The sequence below is a fragment of the Podarcis pityusensis genome (assembly GCF_964106645.2).
Source record: "Podarcis pityusensis genome assembly, chromosome: 18".
Classification (NCBI taxonomy): Eukaryota; Metazoa; Chordata; class Lepidosauria; order Squamata; family Lacertidae; genus Podarcis; species Podarcis pityusensis.
The window spans coordinates 11,135,975-11,158,143 of record NC_138043.1 but is presented as its reverse complement, the minus strand read 5'-3'; the positions used below and the strand labels follow the sequence as shown (position 1 = coordinate 11,158,143).

The 22,169-nt window shown below is 43.3% G+C and overlaps 1 long non-coding RNA gene across 6 annotated transcripts in view; it reads right to left on the bottom strand.

Annotated features, from left to right (window-relative positions):
* The window catches only part of LOC308467545, a 53,750-nt gene extending 39,882 nt beyond the window's left edge, over positions 1-13,868 (bottom strand). Inside the window, exons 1-2 of one of the 6 annotated variants that reach the window (XR_013981193.1) lie at positions 9,281-9,467; positions 8,497-8,552 (exon numbers count right to left, since the gene is read on the bottom strand). This is a non-coding gene — a long non-coding RNA (uncharacterized lncRNA). Of the gene's footprint in view, positions 1-8,496; positions 8,553-9,250; positions 9,468-13,242 lie in introns of those variants that run through there. The other 5 variants (XR_013981194.1, XR_013981192.1, XR_013981195.1 and 2 more) reach the window with 5 other exon arrangements.
* Positions 13,869-22,169: the final 8,301 nt, after the last annotated feature.

The following is a 22,169-nucleotide window of genomic DNA, read 5'->3' as shown; positions in this document are numbered from 1 at the left end:
ACCGACTGGTGAGCTTGACATCAATACCAGGGAAGGTCCTAGACCAGATCATTCAACAGTTGGTCTGTGAGCATTTGGAAGAGGATGCTGTGATTACTAAGACACACCACAGGTTTCTCAAAAATAACTCATGTCAGACAAACCTCATTTTCTTTCTTTCTTTCTTTCTTTCTTTCTTTCTTTCTTTCTTTCTTTCTTTCTTTCTTTCTTTCTTTTTTGATGGAATTACAAACTTGGTGGATCAGGGAAATGCTGTGGACATAGTGTATCTTGATTTCAGTAAGGCTTTTGACAAAGTCCCCGATGATATTCTCACAACGAAGCTGCTAATATGTGGGTTGAATGAGGTAACTGTTTTGTGGATTTGTAGCTGGTTGACTGATCAAACCCCAAAAGGACTCATTAATGGTTCCTCATCATCTTGGGAAAAAGTGACAAGTGAGTTCTGTCTTGGGCCCGCTGTTGTTCAATAGTCTTGGTTGAAGGAATTGAGGAGATGCTCATCTAATATGCAGATAATACCAAACTGGGACGGGGAGTTAGCGGCACAGAAGACAGAATCAGGAAGAACTGGGTCCAGGCTAGCAAAATGAATTTCAGTCGGGACAAATGTACTTAGGCAGGAAGAACCAGGTGCACAAATATAGGACGGGGGACACCTGGCTTACTAGCAGTCCATGTGAAAAGGATCTAGGGGTCTTGGTGGACCACAAGCTGAACATGATTCCACAGGGTGATGCAGCAGCATAATAAGTGAATGCTGTTCTAGGCTGCATCAACAGAGCAAGGGAAGTAATGGTCCTACTCTATTCTGCCTTGGTCACACCACACTGGAAAACTGTGTCCAGTTCTTGGCACCACAATTTAAGAAGGATATTGATGGCTGGAAGGTGTGCAGAGGAGGGTGACCAAGATGATCAAGGATCTGAAAACCAAGCCTGATGAGGAACAGTTGAAGGAGCCAGATATGTTTAGCCTGGAAAAGAGGAGACTGAGAGGAGATAGGATAGTCATCTTCCAGTATCTCAAGGACTGTCACATAGAAGAGGGAACAAGCTTGTTTTTTCCTGCTCTGGAAGGTAGGACTCGAAGCAGTGGCTTCAAGTGACAAGAAAGGAGATTCTGACTCAACATCAGGAAGACCTTTCTGAGAACTGTTCAACAGTGGAACAGTCTCCCTCAGGAGGTTGTGGACTCTCCTTCCTAGGAGGTTTTTAAGCAGAGGTTGGGTGGGATGCTTGAGTCGAGATTCCTGCACTGCAGGGGGTTGGACTTGATGACCCCCAGGGTCCTTTCCAGCTCTACAATTGATTTTATGATTCTACTAATCTTTCTCCAAACTAAAAAGTCCCAAACGCTGCAACCTTGCTTCGTAGGACACCTCCTTGATCATTTGGGTGGTTCTTTTCTAACTCCATAATATCCTTTGAGGTGAGGCAACCTAGAAGTCCTAACTTAGAGAGCCAGCTGGAAAAACAACAACCCACGCTATGATCTAAAACTTAAAGTTTGCGTGTTCAGTTCAGACGTGAGGTGGGAAGGCCAACTGAGCACAGCAGGGCAGGATCCTGCTGGGTATTGGGACCAAAATGAGACTGGAAAACAAAGAAAGCAAATGGGATCCCCAAGAGATAGAGATGGCAGTGGATGAACAGCCTTGTCCGTGGTGCTGAAATATCCTCCCTTCTTTCTGCCAAAATCTTTTTGTTACTTCTAAATTTCAAAAGTTTACAAAATGATAATGCTGCCATATACACATCTGTTTCACGTTCAACTTCCCCTCCATGGTTTCCCCTGTAGTTTCTAAAGTTGCTGCATATTATAAATATTCTATACATTATCTTTTCCACACTGCACTCCAACAAGTATTCAGCTACTGTTCTTCATTCTTCATTCAAATCCTATGTTTACAATGATTCTTTAAATATTCAACAAAAGGTTTCCACTCCTCCTTAAAGTCTACCTGTTCTTGATCTTCAGTTTACATAGTTACCTTTGCCAATTTGGCAAGGCTTTCTGCCAAAATCTCTGGGTTAGGCCAGTCCTACTCAGAGAATCGTGGAGTTGGAAGGGACCCTGAGGATCATCCAGTCCACCCCCTGTAATGCAGGAATATGCAGCAGCCCCATGCAGGGATCACTCCTGCAACTTTGGCATTCCCAGCACCATGGTCTGGGAGCTATCCAAGGGAGCTATCCAGGCTGACAGTAGATCCACTGAAAGACAATGGGTTCAAGAAACTTAAGCCTGTAAATTTCAACAGGTCCACTCAGAGTATTACGAAATTGGAAACAAACCTAAGTTCTGTGCATATTATACCCTTTTGAAGGGTCTTCAAAAACCCTTTGCGGTCTTCCTAGCCATATAGATTTTTTTAAAATTTAAACCACACCCTATAATAAGGGGCTGTATCTACAATTCAACTGTTATTTAAATTTGCTCCACACATCCCTGCATGAAGAAAGCTAGCATGGAACAGGGAGACTGTCATAGCAAGTGGTTGGTGCCCGACTAAGTCATAGTCTGAGCAGACTGGCTGAAATTCATTGAGATGACTAGTGGATGTCTCTTTAATTTCAAATAGATAATGATTTACCTCCGAGTGCCTTTATGAGATTTTCCAGAGTCACCTGCTTTGAGGGCTCCCTGATACTTTGTGCCCTGCAGCAGTGAGTTCCTGAAGTGATCAAAGTTTGCACCATGTCATGCAGACTCTGGCCCTGGAAATTTTATTTTTATTTGCTTTCTTTAACATCTATAGCACACCTTCCTTCTGTCACAGAAATTCAAGTAGGCAGGCATGTGGTTTTCAAGCTCTGTGTGTCTCCCATGCAGAACCTGACCAGGCCTAGGCCTGCTTAGCTTCAGCAAAGACGTGGTTTCTTCATGATATTGTCTATGCCATGGGTTGGCAAACTAAGGCCCAGGGGCCGGATCTGGCCCAATCGCCTTCTAAATCCGGCCCATGGACGGTCTGGGAATCAGCGTGTTTTTCATGAGTAGAATGTGTCCTTTTATTTAAAATGCATCTCTGGGTTATTTGTGGGGCATAGGAATTTGTTCACCCCCCCAAAAAAAATAGTCCAGCCCACCACAAGGTCTGAGGGCCAGTGGACTGGCCCCCTGCTGAAAAAGTTTGCTGACCCCTGGTCTATGCTCTGGTAACCTAGTGGTTAGATTGCTGCAGTGTGTTATACGTAGGACTCCCTCTGAAGATGGTTTGGAAACTTCAGCCAGTGCAGAATTCAGCGGCCAGGTTGCTCATCGGGACAAGATGGTTTGCACCGAACCTGGTCCGACTGCACTGGCTACAACTTAGTTTCCGGGCCCAATTCAAAGTGCTGGTTTTGACCTATAGAGCCTTCAACGGCTCAGGACCACAGTACCTCAAGGACCCGTTGCCTCTTTCCATATGAACCCACCCGGACCCTGAGATTGTCATCTGAAGCCCTTCTTGGTGTGCCTTCTCCATGTGAGGTCTGGAGGGCGGCAACGCAAGAAGAGGCCTTTTCTGCAGTGACTCCCCATTTGTGGAATGCTCTCTTGCCTTTAGGTGCCAGGCGAAAATGTTCCTCTCTAACATTTGATGCCCTTTTAAAATGTGTTGCTGAAGGCATTGTAGGAGATGATATTAATAGACAGGGTTGTAAGTTGTTTTTATATGCAATGACGGCAGCAAGAATATTATTGGCACAAAAATGGAAGCACGAAGAATTACCGACGAAAGAAGAATGGAGGATGAAATTGATGGGCTATGCAGAATTAGATAAATTAACAGGAAGGATTCGAAACCTGCGGGACCAGAGATTCTTAGAAGACTGGAGCAAATATATGAACTATTTGAAAAGTAACTGTAATGAACAGATTATACTAGTAGGATTGCAAGAAGTTTTGTAAGGATGATTATTTGAAATATTGCAAGAAAGATAATGAGGAGAACAATTAGTTAATGATAATTAAGACTAATAGAGAAATTAAGAAATGCAGAATAAGTGATAAAGAACGGAAAATCATCAGAGGTGTCTAAAATATTGTATAAGATAGAAAGTTGTGTTATATGATTGTTGGAGATGATATCTTAAAAAAACTAATAAAATGTGTGTGTGTGTGTGTGTGTGTGTTGCTGAAGGGGGGGCAGTTATTGCGTTGTTCATGTTTGCATTTTTCTTATTTATTTTGTGATTTTATGTTGCAAGCCACCCTGAGACCTGCAGGTATAGGGCGATATACAATTTATGGGAGAAAGGGATCAAGCACAGGGCTGTGGGAAGGGAGTCCTCCACCATCTTTCTACTCTAACTACAAAACCAGGATTCAGAAATGCCCCACGGCTGGCAGCAGAAGCTGCCAAGCTACTGTAATAAAGTAATTCATCGTCCATCAGTTAACAGTACAGCAGTGTGGCCCAGTGGTGGCTACAACCATCAGTTAAGAATCCTCATCACAGCTCAGTACTGTATAGATTCCTACTTGGAAGAAACATATACAACAGCAGCCTTTAGAAATATACTGCACAACACAGAGAGAGAGAGAGCTTTGAGAAGCACAGGTGAATTTTGCAAAAAATACCAGCTTCTAAGTGACAGCTGCAAAGACCGTGATGCAATCTCCCAACATCTGTCCAATAATAGGCTCAAACATTCATGGGCTAGCTACACGATGTCCCCCCCCCCCAAGTTAGCCATGCCCATTCACTTCAATGGGGCTGTTTTGTTTTCATTTCAAAAAAATTATACACCAAAAATCCAAAAAAAACACTCTCAAAGCAGTTTGCAAAAAGAGAACACAATAAAATCCAGGAAAATCTGCAACAGTACTTTAAAACATGCAGAAGGTTAAAATACTAAAACAGATACTAAAACAAAAAGTACAGGGATGGCATCTCAATAGGCAGGGAGTTCCAAAGTGTAGGCGCTGCCACATGAAACAACCAAGTTCTCCCAAACGTGGAATGTTTGTGACCTTCGTTCAGCTCAAGCGTTTCTGAAATACTCACGGAGGTGTAATTCTACAGGCTGGACTCAATTCACAATTTAATCTCGTCTACACGTGCATGTCTACACATGGGAACAAGGGACAGGGCCTTCTTGGTGGTGGCTCCTCCCAGGTTTGGGGACTCCCTCCCTAGAAAGGCCAGCCTGGCTTCCTCTTTCCTGTCCTTCCGCCAACAGACCTTTTGGAACTGACTCTTTTTAAAGGAAAGGGTCATGTGCTGCTTTGATTATCTGCCTTTTAATAGCTCTGTTTCTTTAAGATTGTTTTTCATTCCATTAGAGCTTAATTGCTTTTTAAACTATTTCTCTTTATATGTTTTTAGCTTTTCGTATTTTATCTGTGGTGGTTTTAATTTGAGCAGGTCGCCATGAGTTCCAGTTTTGGGAAAATAATAACAATATTCAGAAGGAGTTCTCATGGGGTCTCAAAATAGGCAACAGGGTTGTTCCAGGAGACACTGAGCTCACTTCTGAGTAGACATGTTGAAGCAGCTGCTTTTAAGTGATCCTGTGCACGTTTACTCAGAAGAAAGCCCCATCATGTTCAGTCTAACAGCGTTGCAGTGTTTGCACACACATAAAATGGCTCCTGTATCTGTCACACAGATATAGATGCATGTGTTTCACATACAGTGTAGAATTCATGCTTTTTAGCTGATTATTTTACTTGGAATATTTTATTTCATGACATTCCCAGGGTATTTTATTGGCTATGTTTTGCAATTTCAAACTCTCTTGTATATCTGCAGCAGATTTAAATGTTTGTTTTGATGTTTGATTGTTTTTCATTGTTTCTTATAGAACTTGGAAATTTTCTGGTTTGTTTATTTAAATTTAAATATGTTCCAACCTCTGCTGCATATCCTCCAACATTTCTCTGAAAATAGGGATGTCCTAAATAATAATAATAATAATAATAATAATAATAATAATAAATATTATTATTAATATACCCATCTGACTGGGTTGCCCCCGTCACTCTAGGTGCCTTCCAACATACGTATATAAACATAATAAAACATTTAAAAACTTCCCTCTGCAGGGCTGCCTTCAGATGTCTTCTACTTATTTATCTCCTTGACTTGGGGATCATATAACTCCATCCCCTCCAATGAAAACAGGGATGTCCTCTCATACTCTTCAACTGTTCTCCGATGGAAATGTCCTAAGGAAAAGCGGGACATTCCAGGATGAAGTCAGAAACTGGGATGGCTTCTGTCAATGCGGGACTGTCCCTGGGAAATAAGAGGTTTTAGGCTGTAAGACACTTAGAAGAACCAGCCTGTGAAAAATCTAGACCAGAAGGCAGAGGAAGTTGAGACTGAGGTGGTGAACAGTTCTGGACTGAAGACCATCATGCCCATAATTGTCAGTAGGTCTCCTCTAAGTAGGAGTAACGCTGGCTGGTTACAACTTAGTATATTTGTTTTAAATAGATAGCAAAGTACTAAGACTGTGGCCATATCAGAATGTATTGTAAGAATATTGCAATATTGCCTTCCTTTCATTTTGGCTCTTCAGCAAGCCGTTTACTGATGATATGACATTGCTTTGTGATAAGCGGTTAAGAATAAAAACACAATGGCTAGGAATAAAAACAGATTGCTATTAAAGGGACGTCTGCTCAATACATATGACTGTGTGATATATATGTAGATAGATATCATTTTTGTTATTAATTATTACTATTAATGATTATTATTGTTATACCATAATTATTATTACAGTTTATTTATTACCTATCCTTCACCAGGGCAGGTTACAAGAATTAAAACACACTATTATAAACACTTCAAAACAAAAAATCCGTATTTGAAGAAGTGTACATGCACACGAAAGCTTATACTGTACCAGAACAAACTTAGCTGGTTTATAAGGTGCTACTGGACAATTTTTTACTTATTTTATTTTTATTTCTACTTCAAAACAAAGTCTCTGTAGTTCTGTCTATCTATATATCTATATCTATATATCCAGTGCTTTTTTTCTAAAAAAAAAATTTTTAGGGGTACTCTCACTTTGACTCAAGAAAATCGCCATTTTATAGTTCAATTCGGGAAAAATAAATACAGTAAATGGACAAAAGTACAAAGATTCACAAAAAGTTTAGGGGGATGCATCCCCCCCAGAATAAAGCACTCTATATATCCATATATCTATCTGTATGTGTGTGTCAATATTTCTGTATCTCTATATATCAATCTCACATATGGACACATGCACAGATAAAAAAATACAAGGCTTGTAGGAATCCCTATGGAACATTTACAGTGCAAATATCTCCAGATCTATTCAGAAACGGCACACACCCCCCAAAAAGTTCAGTGGGACTTACTCCTAGGTAAGTGAGCCTAGGGCTGCCCCCTCCCATTGCCCAGGGGTAGGAAAGGGAGTTTTCAGATTCCAGAGACAGAAAGGAGTGGGGAGAGTCAATATGATTTTGCTTTTGCTTTTATTTTTATAAATATCATCCCTACCACCAACAGAATATCTAGTCAAACGATGGAGATTAACAGGTTTCCCTGAAATGGATTATATGAAGTCAGCCTAGAAAGTTTCATGAAATGCAGAGAGAGAGAGAGAGAGAGAGATGTAAATCTAAAAAAAGAAATTTATTCAGCGTCAATGTATTATTATGTTGAAATTTATTCTTCTTTTTGCTCATTCCTGGTGTCTTCAAAAAGGGCAGCACTGATTTTTTTTAAAAATATTTGAGGAGTTTATTTTAGAAAGTAATGATGGTTGATTAATACTTTACTTTAAGTTTTTGGGGGAGGGGTTGGGTGAGAGAACTGATTCTTAAAAAAACCCATGTGAAATTTGCCAGGTGTTGGAGCACACTGGGCAGAGAGCCTGATCCAAGATAGCTTTTTTAAAAAATAAAATAAATCAGTTCAAATCCACAGTCAGAGAATATGCCTATCCAGGACATTTTAGAGAATTTCAGACATACAAAAGAAGTTCAAAAAGGCGATTGATTGATTGATTGATTGATTGATTGATTGATTGGCTGGCACATAGATAGGATACTCTCAACAGATGCCTATGGATTCACCACATAGTCAGAAGTCCCATAGAGTCCAATGACTGACAGAGAGATAGGACTCTCCTCCTTTTTAAAATATCCTTATCAATAAGATAAAGTATATATTAATAGATGCCTAGAGATTCAAGAAATGTGAACACTTCAGAAGTCAAGACCCATTGAATTCAATGGCTGATGGAGAGAGAAATAGATACTGTCTGTCTTAGATGAGACTTATAAATAAAAATGAATAAAATGTGCGTTAACAGGTGTCTGTCTAAAGGTTAGCCACACAGTCCAATCTTATTCATGCTTACTTAGAAGTAAGACCCACTGAATTCAGTAAGACTTGATTCCCAAGAAACTTAACGATGCAGTTTGTTAATTTCTGGAGATCCTGAAAACTCTCTCTCTCTCTCTCTCTCTCAGTGTATATATGCCGTTATCCATTCATCAGTCCCACTGAATGGGACTTACTCTTCAGTAAATGCTTTCTAGGATCGCAGCCTTAGCAGCAACAAGGTTTTGCAGACCTAAAACCAGAACATTAAAATCAAAGGCAAATAAACCCCAAACCAGTTATTAATTCACATTTGCTTCCCTCCCCTGCGGATCCTGAATGGGTCACAGCGCGACCCTAACCATGGTCTACTCAGAAGCAAATCCTGAGAAATCCAGTGGGCTTACTCTCAGGTAAAACGGTCAGGGTTGCATCCTGTATCCGAAGTATGTGTGCTAGGAGGCGGGGGAGTTGGTTTTTCTTTAATGGCTGGCACCTGGTAAAATGAGTCACTGATAGATAGATATGGGGGTGCCAACTTGAATAAAATATTGGGGGGTCCACCTCGCATAATCTATCACAAGATGTGGCAAAGTCCATCAACTGGGGAGGGGGAAGCCCTCTCAAAAGGGACCTCCACCCCATGGAGTTTGATCCTATGGATGAAGAGATAGATCGGTATGCAAAACTTCGAGGAATAATTCTGCCTCCTCCCCAGCCCCCTTCCTAATAATAATACAAAATCAATGTGGCGGACTAGATTGTAGTCTGGAGATGGGTTGGGTGGGTTTGTCATTCGCCCCAAAAGAAAATAAACCAAAAAAGTAAAATAGCAAGATATGAACATATTATGCTCCATAATTTCTCTGTAGGCTTATTATTTCTCATCTTTCAATAAAGATATTGCTTGCCAAGGACAAAACACAATCCCCCCCCCCATGACAATCTAACCTAAACAGGGAAGCTGGATAAAATGCCTACGATATTCACGTTCGTAACAGGGATTCGTCTCCGAAACGGGTTGCAACCCTACTCTGCGCATCTTGGCTAGGAGGCGAAGCCCCATAGGGCTTACTCCTGTGTAAGTGGCTCTGGATGGCCCCCCTGGCGAAAGAGAGGAGACGGGGTGGGGGGAGGTGAGACCCCAGCCAGGGAAACACAGGACGACACCCCCTTTGGCACACCCCCTGAGATGGGACCAACCATTTGGAAGAAGGAGAAGGAATTATCTGCAACCCCCCCCCCCAAAAAAAAACAACAACAACCCAACAACAGTTTCCTGCAAAGTTGTTCGTAATTTCCATCTCTGGTTTGGCCACAATTATGCAACGCATTTTTGTGCTTTAAGAAAAATGGTTAGTTTTTCTAAATGAGTTTATGGCTGTGGTTTTCTTTCTAAAACCGCATTGAGAGCGGTTTTTTTAAACCCTTAGAAACGGGGCTATTCGAAGGTCTCCCTACAGTACTACTACTACTAGTAGTAGTAATGATGATGGTGATGATGATGGTGATATTATTTGTACCCCGCCCATCTGACTGGGTTGCCACTCTGGGCATTACAAGTTTGCAAACTGTGACTTAATTATTATTGGGTGTGTTTTTTGTTCATACATACGTATATCTTTAAGCCATAGATGGTACTATTCTGATATTATTACATGTAGGCATCCATTAAACACTTATTGCATCTCTGTTGGGTTGTGGTCAACGTTAGAGTAGACCTATTGCAATTAAAGGGCATCACTTGCTGAGATCCATTCATTCCGATGAGTCTACTCTGAGTAGGACTTAGCAGGAGACAAGGCATACCAGTCCTGAATACTGATAACAAAACAATTTATTTAATAAAAGTTAAACGGTGTACACCTAACCGCATCTACTCAGAAGTAAGGCCTATGGAATTCCTTGGGGGCTTATTCCCAAATAAGCAGAGCTAGAATTCCAGCCTTAATAATAAGAATATTTGTATTATTTATACCGCACCCATCTGGCTGGGTTTGTAAAAGAGGTTTAAAGACTGTCTCATGGCAAATCTAAAAAAATGTAGTACAAACACTGATAGCTGGGAAACACTGGCCTGCGAGCGCTCCAGTTGGAGAAGAGCCTTTTCCAAAGGTGTCCTGGGCTTTGAAGACACTCGAACTCAGGACCAAAGGGAGAAACGTATTAAGAGGATGGCACACTTGGCAAATCCAAACCGTGATCAACTCCCGCCCGGAAACCTATGTCCTCACTGTGGAAGGACGTGTGGATCCAGAATTGGCCTCCACAGTCACTTAGGATTCACCGTTAAGACCGTGTTCGCGGAAGACAGTAGTACTCAGCTACGAGTGATCGCGTAGTAGTAATAAAATAGGTGTCAAAGACAAAGAAGCTAGCAGCCTTGAGTGATTTGCAAAGTGTGTATGTAGTTTTATTTCTGACTTTTCAAGAGGAATCAGGGGTTGGGGAAATATTTCTAAATGGGCCTTTGAGAGAGTAAAATCGACCATAATACAGTATTTAATACCATTTTTTGTAATATATTATTTATTGTTATTATTGTTGGCGTTTTAGTCCCACGAGTTATTCAATTTATTTATTAGTATTATTAATAAAAAAGTAAACATCAGGAAAGGAGGGGTGGGAAGTCAAGAAGTTTTGTATGTATATAAAAAACCTGCATAAGATGTTAAGTGGTTTGAAATATCTTTAGAGACTTGATACAATCTATCTATCTATCTATCTATCTATCTATCTATCTATCTATCTATCTTTGCCACCACCGATGGTTGGAAAACAAATAAGGAGGAATCTAAAATCTGAAGTACCGGTATTTCTGAGCAGCACAACCCTGAGCCCGTCTACTCTGAAGGAAGCCCCGTTGGATCCAATAGGGCTTGCTTCCAGGGAAGGGTGCCTATAGGATCGCTGCTTCTCAGGCGGAGGAGATCCCTCCCTATACCAATGGCTGGGAGGAAGAGGAGAAAAAAGATATAAAATCGATATAAAGGGAGTAAACAGCCTTTTTTTTTTTTTTTGCTTAATATATTTTTGCATTTCCTTTTTCTTTTTAGCGGAAGGAACGTTCAGCATCAAAGGTTTGTGGGCCGGGAGCCGAAAGGAGGGGAGGAAGGGGGAAAAAATAGAAATGAAACAAAATAAAAATAAACAAAATAACAAACAAACAAACAAACACAAAATAAAAAATAAAATAATAGAAATAAAAAAATAAAATAAAATAAAATAAAATAAAATAAAATAAAATAAAATAAAATAAAATAAAATAAAATAAAATAAAATAAAAAAAAATAAAATAAAAAAAAATTAAAAAAAAATAACCCCCTTTACTAGGTGGTGGATTTCGTAAGTTGGCCTTTCCTCTCTCCCCCCCCCTCCATCTCACCTTTTGTAGGCCTAGTAACTTGGCGGCCGTTTTTAAATCATTTTCTCACGCACAAACAGACTCCGCGCCCCCCCCGCCCGCCCAGTCCCCGAAAGGCGAAGAGAGAGAGAGCGCATTAATAACCAGCACAGACGACGTCAAGTTCAACAGCATGGGGCTCATTCTGAATTTCCATAAGAATTGAAGCAGCATTTCTATGCTCAAACAAGAGAGTGAGGGGGGGGGGGCGCGGCGAGTTTCATGAAAGCTTCCAGGAATGATCCAATCTATTCTCTCACACCCCCCACTCCAGTGCTTTAAATCATCAGCCAACTAGTTTGGAAAAGCTGGAAGAAGCTTTTAAAAATATATATTTTTTTTAATTAATAATTTTGCCATTCATCAGAAATAATGCTTTTTTAACTTTGATTATTTGTAGTCAGGTCCTCTGCGACCACCATCAAATGAAGCGGGGTGGGGAGGGGGGGTGCTTACAATGCAGGATTCGAAAACCAAACGTTGGCTAAAGTTTCCGCAGATTTCGTCATAAATACAGTTATGGTTTTGCATTTTGACACATTGCGTCTGAAAAATCGGAATTGTTTTTGAAAATAAATTTACAAAGAAGAGGAAGGAATTTTTTTTGTCTGTTTATATTTTTGTGAAAATTAATTTTTAAAAATTTGGAAATTAAAAATAAAAAGAAGAGGAAGGAAATTGATGCCTGTTGATGCATCAGCCCAGAGTTTGACTTGCGGGCATCCTTAGACTTTAACCCGTTTAATTATGGGCTATATACACTTTGTGGAGTAGAGAAAGAGTCCACTTCCTCAGATGCGCATGGTGTGTTTTCTGAGCTGGAGGTGCGCGCGCGTGTGCACACACAAACACGTGTTTTTTCTGTGGGAGGGGGCTTGGAAACAGCGGGAATTCAAATGCACGGGACGCTTGGGGATTTTAATAGTAACTGGCTGCCCAGCTGCAAAACCAATCCATAGAAATCTGGGCTGCAGAAAATAAAATATGAGTGCTTCCAAAGCGAAACTTGATGCCACGATGCATATTTTTAATTTTAAAAATTAATTAAAAATGGTATATTGTCTCCTCTGGCTTCCCCTAACACAGAGGGAGAAGCTGTGTGTCGCTGCGTGAGAGTCGATCTAGCTCACTCGAACCCTTTCTGCGGGTCTACTCAGAAGAAAGACCAGAGGGGGAAAGGCGACGGGGGTCTTTTAACAGCCACACCTGACACGTGTCTGCTTCTTAGGTCAGTGGGGAAATACTGTTCAGGTTTTACGTCTTCTGGCTAGGTTTGTTTCAAGAAAAAGCTGGCCCATCTGAGCGCAGCAGGATTTACTCCCGGGTAAAGTGGACCGAAACCTCACGCTTCTTTCTCTCCTAGATTTGGTTAATTTGGTTTTTTGGCGCGGTCTCCAAAGGGCTTGAACTTGAGCTGGATCGGGACCCTCAGCACTTCCAATTTTTTCCTTGCTTCCCTCCATCCCAGGTTATCTCCCCTCGCTCCCCCGCCCCCCCAAAAAAAATCCAGAGTAAAAAGTAAATAAATTCCAGCACTTACTTGGTCGCTTTCACGGGCGCGCCTCTTCCTTCGGTCTGCTTGCAAAGCCAAGCATATATTTTTTTTGGGGGGGGGGGGGTAGGAAGAGAAGTGTAAATATTCCAACCTCCTTGAGGATGGGAATGGTGAGGAGGGGGATTGCGAAGGAGCTAAGAAATTCCAGCCTCTTTTGCAATGCGGGGGGGGGGGGAGCCTCCCTCCCCCCGCCCAAAAAACACACACCAAAACTTCATCAGAGCGCCTCATGCTTTGCAAAGTATTCTTTCCCCCCAAAATTATATATATATCGGTGGTTGCTTTTGCTTGGCTGGGCTGCAAAAGGAGGAGAGTGGGTGGTGGGTGTGAGAGACGGGTTATCACCCCCCCCCTTTCTCCCCTTTCCAAGTCCAGACAAATTTTCTCACAGATCCAAGGCGTGAGGAAAATGGGGGGAGGGGGGGGAGAGAGTTGAGGCTGGGCTGAGCGGGGGCTTTTCTGCCCCCCCTTTCCCAAACCACCTTCCAACGTGTCTTGCAAACCAAACAGAGAACTCTTCCCCCCCAAATAAAGACCCTCCCCAAGAGGGCATTGTCTGCAGTTTGAAAAGAACCCAATTGTACTCCTGAACGCTGCACGGACTGAAAAGAGGGGGGGGGGGTTAGGACTATATATATATTTTTCCATCCGGGAGCTCCCTCCCACGCTCCCGAAAATAGAGGGGTGGGGGCGCGCACCTCACCAATCAGGACTCCTTAAAACCTTCCCCGCCCTGCAAGAGAGAAGGCTGGGGGGGGGGAGGGAAAATAAAGCAACAACTCAGGAAAAATATACGAGGCGCTCAGCGCTACGGATTCATTCCGAAGAGAAGCACAGCAGGAGACGAGGCGTGGATTGGGGGGGGGGCGTCAGAGGGTCCTGGAGAAGTTTCAAGTTCAAAAACTTCGGGGGGGGGGGAAGCATCGAAGGGTTAAAAGAAGCGAGGAAGGCAGCGCCACTCATTTTTTTAAAAAAAATTGAAATGTGTGTGCGCGCGCCCACCCACAAAACGCACCCATCTTTTCCTGAGGTGGTCGCTGGAAATAAAAGATATAATAATAATAATAATAATAGCCAGATATCCTAGAGTCCAGCTCTCCAGCCATCAAACGCTGAAAGGAGCGCGCGTGTTGTGTAATAATTCCGGGTATCCCTCCCAGAGCCATCCGATTCAGCCGCATCCTTTCAACTTGGGTACCACTTTTGAGCCAAGAGAAAAAACATGCATTCTGGATGCTTTCTGGAGAAAGATAGTGCTTCTCTGCGAATCTCCCCCCGCTTAGCAAGGATGCTTCACCGCAAAGAGGCGCAGGGTTTAGATCCGGGAAAGCCTCTGAAGTGAGAGGCGAGCAATTCTGGGAGATATGATGGAGGGAGGAGGAGTTACGTGGGGTTAGCGACGTCTGAGCCGGGTGTTGTTGCTATATAAAAAAATAGGAATATATATTTATGGCTGTAGTCCCTGCGAAATTGAGAAGAGGGGTACTCGGTGATGCCTCATCAAGTTCCCACCCTCCCCAGCCCCTCAATAAATCTATATTACAATTGCAGAAATCTCCCCCGCCTTTTTTTTAAGGAGAAGAGAGGGGTTTTCTTCATATTTTACCACGCAAAGGCATGACGTCCTCACGCCCTCATCGTTGGATAGGCTGCTCAATTTTATTTTATTTTTAAAGATTTATTTTACACACACACACATCACTGTAGGCATGTGGATTCACGAAGGGGAAATCCCTGGGAAAGGAAAATACGAGCTTTTTTATTTTTCATTTTTAAAAAAATCAAATCAAAATATTTATTATGGCCATAGACCAGCATGAAGTGAAAGCAGAGCATGCTAAATAAGCGATAGGGCAGCTATAGAGGTTGGGATACACATACTTATTCTTTCAATTACGATATTCCAGGATAAGTATTTTTATTTACTTTAAAAAGTTAAAATATGCCGAAAGCGGCAGCGGCGAGGAAGCCACAGGACTATCTCCTTGCCTCTATTAATTAAAGTTAATTTATCCAAGCTTCTGAGAATTGCAAATCCGCCTTGAGACCTACGGATGGAGAGCAGTATACAAATAAATGGCAATAAAAATAATAAGAATGATAAGAAAATAAAAAGACATGCAGTGTAATCCTAGGCATGGCTGCTTTTTGAAGGACCCCCCCCCCCCCGAATTTGCCAACGTTGGTCCTACTCAAGAGTCGACTCGCTGGAAATCTATTAAGGAACGTTGGTTTCAGTGGGCGGACTTTGGGGCTGCAAATCCTAACTCAACTTACTGGGGAGTAAGTGCCATTGGATTCCACAAGTCTTACTTCCTAGTAGCATTAGCTGGTTATCAGCAACTGACATCAATTGCTTAGTCCCAAGTAAGAGGGTTTAGCATAATAGAATCATAGAATTGTAGAGTTGGAAGGGACCCTCAGGGGTCATCTAGTCCCAAACCCTGCACCAGGGGTTAGGACTAGGTTTTAACCTCTGCTTAAAAATCTCCAAGGAGGGAGACCATTCTACTGTCTAACAAGACTTGCTTCAGAAAGTTTTTCCTGATGTTTAGTCAGTTCTTGTGACATGAAGCCATGGGTTCGAGACCTACCCTCCAGAGCAGAAGAAAACAAGCATGCTCCCTCTTCCATGTGACAGCCCTTAATATATTTGGATCTCCAAATCCTATCTCCTCTCAGTCTCAGCCTCTTTCCCAGGCTAAACATCCCCAGCTCCTTCAACCACTCCTCATCAGGCTTGGTCTCCAGACCCTTGATCATCTTGGTCTCCCTCCTCTGCCCACCTTCCAGCATGTCAACATCCTTCTTAAATTGTGGTGCCCAGAATTGGTCACAGTATTCAAGATGTGGTCTGACCAAGGCAAAATAGAGTGGGAACATTATTTCCCTTGACCTGGACGCTAGACTTCTGTTGATGCAGCCTAGAATAGCATTCGCCTTTGTTGCTGCTGCATCACCCTGTGGACTCATGTTCAGCTTGTGGTCCACCAAGACCCCTCGGTCCTTTTCACATGCGCTGCTAGCAAGCCAGGTGTCCCCCATCCCATATTTGTGCATCTGGTTCTTCCTGCCTAAGTGCAGAACCTGACATTTGCTCCTACTGAAATTCATTTTGCTAGCTTGGGCCCAGTTCGCCAATCTTCTAAGATCATCTTGAATCCCGATTCTGTCTCCCCCTCCCAGATTGGTGTGAGATGCAAACTGGAGTCGTCTTCTGCAGCCACCACAGAGAGGGAGTTGACTTGCTTGCCCCCGGAGGAGCTTGCTGGTTGCACCCCTGTTTGAGTCTCTGCTCCGTCTCGTCCCACCAACAGGCAGCTTCCTTACAGGGATTAAATGTCTCGGCTGAGCTAAACTGGGACATTCAAGTTACTCCAGGTGCAGAGGTGATGCTGTTGCACCTCTGCATGACCCTGTGTGCTGGGCTCGCCTCCTTCTTGTCACATCCTTTTCACATGTCCTGCTAGTAAGCCAGGTGTCCCCCATCCTTTATGAATCATAAAATCATAGAACCACAGACTTGGAAGGGGGTCCCCAAGGGTCATCTAGTCCAACACCCTGCAGCCTTCCTCGGAAGTAAGACCCCAAGTAATCCTGCATTATCTTATCCTGTGTTCTAATGGGTTATTGTTACATGGCAAAGCCGCCCCAAGTCACAACATAAAGAAACTTGATTCTTAGGAAAATGTGATCCCACAGCTGCAAAGTTTTTAAGTCTCGTGTTATTTGCTTCAATGATCTATAGAGCATCGAACAGCAAAATAACTGAATCACAGAGTTGGAAGGGAGCATGAATCTTTTTGCCCAACGTGGGGCTCAAACCTACGGGACCACCTCTCCTGGTCTGCCCCGCGGAGGACCTTAAGGTGCACAAATAGCAACACTTTGGAGGTCCCAAGTTGCAAGGTTGGTCTCAGCTAGGGCCAGGGCCTTTTCAGTACTGGCCCTGACTTGGTGGAATGCTCTGTCACAAGAGACTAGGGCCCTGCGGGACTTGACATCTTTCCGCAGGGCCTGCAAGACAGAGCTGTTCCGCCTGGCCTTTGGTTTGGACTCAGTCTGACCCTTACGTTTCCCTCCCCTTAGGGTTTTGATCTATGGGCTACTTTTAAAATGAGGCTGCATTTTAAATTGCATTTTAACCTGTATTTTAAATTGGTTTTGTTTTCCTATTATGTTTTTAATGTAATTTTACTGGTGTTAGCCGCCCTGAGCCCGGCTCTGGCCAGGGAGGGCAGAGTATAAATAAAATTTATTATTATTATTATTTATTAAACCCATGGCGCTGAGATTAAGGGTCTCATGCTCTGCTGACTGAGCTATTCCACAGTTTCTAAGGTGTGTGCAATGAGGTGCCCCTGCGAAAAATGCAGTAGAGATAAAATCAGAGTTAAGGTTTACCATGAAATAAGAAAACAAGAGAGGCAGATTCTGACTCAGCAACAGGAAGAACTTTCAACAGTAAGAGCCTTTTGACAGGAGGAGACTTTTCTTCCTTGGAGGTGTTTAAGCAGAGGTTGGGCAGCCGTCTGTCATGGATGCTTTAGCCGAGATTCCTGCATTGCAGGGGGTTGGACTGGATGACCCCAGGGGTCCCTTCCAACTGCAGTTCTATGATTTTATAAGATCAATAATGCAGCCTGTGGCAATAAAATTTACCATCAAATGAAACAAAGTTGCTTAAAATAAAAGGGGAAGGTTGAGAAATCAGCAAATTAAAAAGACTTGAAAAGTCTGGTATCTAGATTTTACTGACTGGAAAAATTTGAATTCCAAACAGAAAGAGTTGGATCAATATATTCACAGCTGATGGATGAAAAGAGGGGGGTGACATTAAAATCTGCATAGAAGCAGCCTTGGGTGGCTAGAAGACACCTCACCTCTCAACCTGCCTTAAAATATTCAAATCATTTAGTAATCCAAAGCAAAACTCCCTCATTCACTGGCCAATTCAGATTTCTGGTTGAAACCAGCGACCTCTAGTGGGATAAAGGGACATTGGTCCAAGCTCATTCTGGCTTAATTCACTCCAAATATTGCATTGAGTTTGGTTAGAAAGTCTCAAAGGGAATTCCTCCTGAAGAAATTCATATTTTATTAGAACACTTATTTCCAACCAGGGTGTATGGGGTGGTAGTACCCCTGGGGGGGGGGACACATTGTGCTCCTTCTGGGGTCGTTTCCTACCTTTGGTCCCCACCTGGACCCAACTCTCACCTGTGGCTGCTAGGTGTGTCAGCATACAACAGTGGCCACAATCCTGGGAGCAGCTTCGATTGGCTGGCTAAATCGGGTGAGGGGAGCCAATGGGTCTCAAACCCTCAGTGAGTTAGGGACACCCCCTGCATGCGAAGCCAGGATCAGACGGAGGGAGTGACGAGACCAAGAGGGAGTCCAGTGGTCAAGAAGGCACTTTCTGCATGTGCTATAGAGGGGAGTGAGGGGCAGGTGGGGCTTGTCCACTGGGAAGGGAGCCCATCTGGGAGAAGGAAAACTCTGATACTAAACCTCCACTGCCTTGTGGGATCTCTTCAGGGAAGCAAAGGCCAAGGATTAAACCATGGGTAGTTCGAAAGCACGTCAAAGTGCAAGTAGATAAATAGGTAACCCTCTGGCGGGAAGGTAAACGGCGTTTCCGTGCGCTGCTCTGGTTCGCCAGAAGCGGCTTAGTCATGCTGGCCACATGACCTGGAAGCTGTACGCCGGCTCCCTTGGCCAATAAAGTGAGATGACCGCCGCCACCCCAGAATCGGCCACGACTGGACCTAATGGTCAGGGGTCCCTTTACCTTTAGGCAAACTAAGGCCCAGGGGCCAGATCAGGCCCAATCACCTTCTAAATCCAGCCCACGGATGGTTTGGGATTCAGCGTGTTTTTACATTAGAATGTGTCCTTTTATTTAAAATGCATCTCTGGGTTATTTGTGGGGCATAGGAAATCGTTCATTCCCCCCCCCCCAATATAGTTTGCCCCCCCAAGGTATGAGCGACAGTGGACTTGCCCCCTGCTGAAAAAGTTTGCTGACCCCTGGATTAAACCCTACACAAATCCAGACTGGGGTCCCTAAGGCAGTTGGAGGGTGTCTTTTCCTTCTGGCAACTCCCAAGCTGGTGCCCAACGTCTTGCTCTGCCTTCCTTTGGGTCTTGTCATCGGGCAGCCCAGGACCCCCAGACACATGGCCCACGCTTGCGCTCTGGGGAGGCCACTATGGTCCTGCGAACACAGTTGTTTGACTTCATCCCCGGAGGCACTCCATTGTCTCTCGAGACAGGAAGATGTCAACAACGTTCCCCACCTTTCTTCCAGAGAGCTCAAGGTGGTGTGTACAGGATTCTCCCCCTCGCCATTTAACCCTCACAACCACCCTGCGATGGAGGCTCTGCTGAGAAGTCACCCACAGAGCTTTATGGCCAATTTATGGCTTCCCAGGTCCTAGTCCAAACTCTAACCAGGCTGGTTCTAATTAGACTTGAGCTCTTTTGCTGCTGTGGCAACGTCTCATTGTGTTCATTATCTTAAGATGTTGACAATGTGGACTAGCAACATATTCTTTAAAAAACAAAATGTCAATTGTTTTCAGTGGTTATGGTACCAGAGGGCTTCCACCCATTTTTTTGTTGACAATATAAATTGTTTGATCATATTTAAAGCCCTCAAATCTGCCAACTTTCCTTTTGCATTCAGTTCAGCCGCAACAAAAACAAAACAAATGATAATTAAAAAAATTCTATCAGGGCTGTTTGCCGGTTAAAGACACTCTGGCTGGTTAATTGTAGGTGTTTTAATGGATCAGATTTGGAAATGGAGAAGAAAGGTTAGAGGATCCCCAAAGGGTCCAACCCACCACAGATTCAGGAAATCTTTAGCCTCTGGTTAAAAAATATCCAGTAGCAGAGAGTTCCCCACCTTCCATTCTACTGTGGAACAGATTGGACTAGCAGGAAGTCCTTCCTAATCTTTAGGGGGAAATCCACTTTTGAAACTCCAGGCCGGCCTGCGGAAAGAGTCCCTTCCACAGCTCCAAGGAGATGCTGCCAGTCAGTGCAGGCCATACTAAGGTAGCTGGACCAATGGCCTGACTCAGAATGGAAACCAGCTTTTTATGTTCCAGATTTGGTATCATTTAAAATTAAAAACAAAACCACAGATGAAGTACTGATAGCAAGATTTAGCTTCGATGTAGTGCATTTATGCAGAAATTGTTTTTCAAATAGGATTTCAACCTCACAGTTCCTCTTTTACACACACACACACATACACACACACACACACAACCTTGACTGTGAACCTCTCTCTTTGGTTCTATTCAAAACCCGCCGGTTGCCATAGCAAACCCAGACTTCACGCAAACAACCACCAGCCAAGAATTGTGCAGTCTAGGAATGGCCCAATTTGCATATATGCTAATGATAGCATGGCAATCAGCAAACCCTCTCTAGAAAACAGGAGATGCCCTGCTATTATTCAAGGCAATTGGCTGGTCAAATTCCCTCTCCTCTTTGTCATTTCTCCAGGAATGCACCCGAGGTTTATTTTCCCCCCAAAGCATTCCCCTTCCAGCCATTTTCTTTCCTTAGGGGGTGGAATTGATTTCATAACATTTACACACCTCTTTATTGTTTTAAATAAACCTCAAAGAGGTTTACAAGAAGATATTCAATAAATGCATTTTTGGTGTTCATCGCTTCCTTTGAAAGCAGGCTTAATTCCAGACCCTTCATCATCTTGGTCTCCCTCCTCTGCCCACCTTCCAGCTTGTCAACATCCTTCCTAAATTGTGGTGCCCAGAACTGGACACTGGACTCCAGGTGTGACCTGACCAAGGCAGAACAGAGTGGGACTATGATTTCCCTTGACCTGGACGCTAGACTTATGTGGATGCAGCCTAGAATGGCGTTAGCTTTTTTTTCTGCTGCATCATACTGTTTACTCATGTTAAGCTGGTGGTCCAGCAAGACCCCTCGATCCTTTTCCCTTATACGACTCGCAAGCCACCTGTCCCCCATTTTATATTGTGCATCTGGTTTTTTTCCAGCCTAAGTGAAGAACCTTACATTTATCCCTGTTGAAACTCATTTTGCTACTTTTTACCTGGTTCTGTTAAGGTAATATTCAATTCTGATTTTGTCTTCTGTGCACAGGAGCCAACTCCTAGGGGCCGAGGTCCCTTCAACAATCCCCCATAAAATATTTGAGGGGTCTGCCCACCCCCAAAGTTGACTGGAATTGCCATCCAAATAGTGTTTGCATGCTGCGTCATGTGATTATGTGGGGTGGGGCTTACCTGCTTCTCCCCACAGCACAAGACATTTATTTGTTTATTTACTACATCCACGGACTCCAATGCAGGACACACCTGCAATGTTCAAGATTTACATATTCAGTCATTAATTTATTTACTTTTGGGATGGGTGCAATCTCTTCGCCGTGTTGCAAACTGGCCCTGGTTCGAGGATTTCCCTCCTGGCTCCCTGGTCTTCTCCCTCTTATCTCAAAAACAAGAAAACTTGCCAAAGGCATCGTCCATTGTATTCTGAGGTATACACCCCTTGCACAGTGAGGTTCCATTTAGCTGCCAGTGATAGTCCTTCCCTTTGTGGATTTCCTCTCAACCCTTTTTCTAAGCCAGGGGACCTCGCCAGAGCTTGCTGCCAGTAATTTGCAAGTGATTTATACACAACGGGGTGAAATAATTCGCTTTTATAAATCCTGAAATCTGCTGTCAATCCCTTTTTATTTTTTTCGAGGGGGGACTTTCCTCCCAAATCTCTGGAGATTTAGATGAAACAGGTAGTGGGGAAACAACGATCCCATCTTTTCTTTCAGTTGCTTTCCCAAATTGCCCCACCTATGGGTGCCCACGAGGGGTGGGCAAGGAGGGGAAGTGATGCCCCCCCCCATGAGCTGT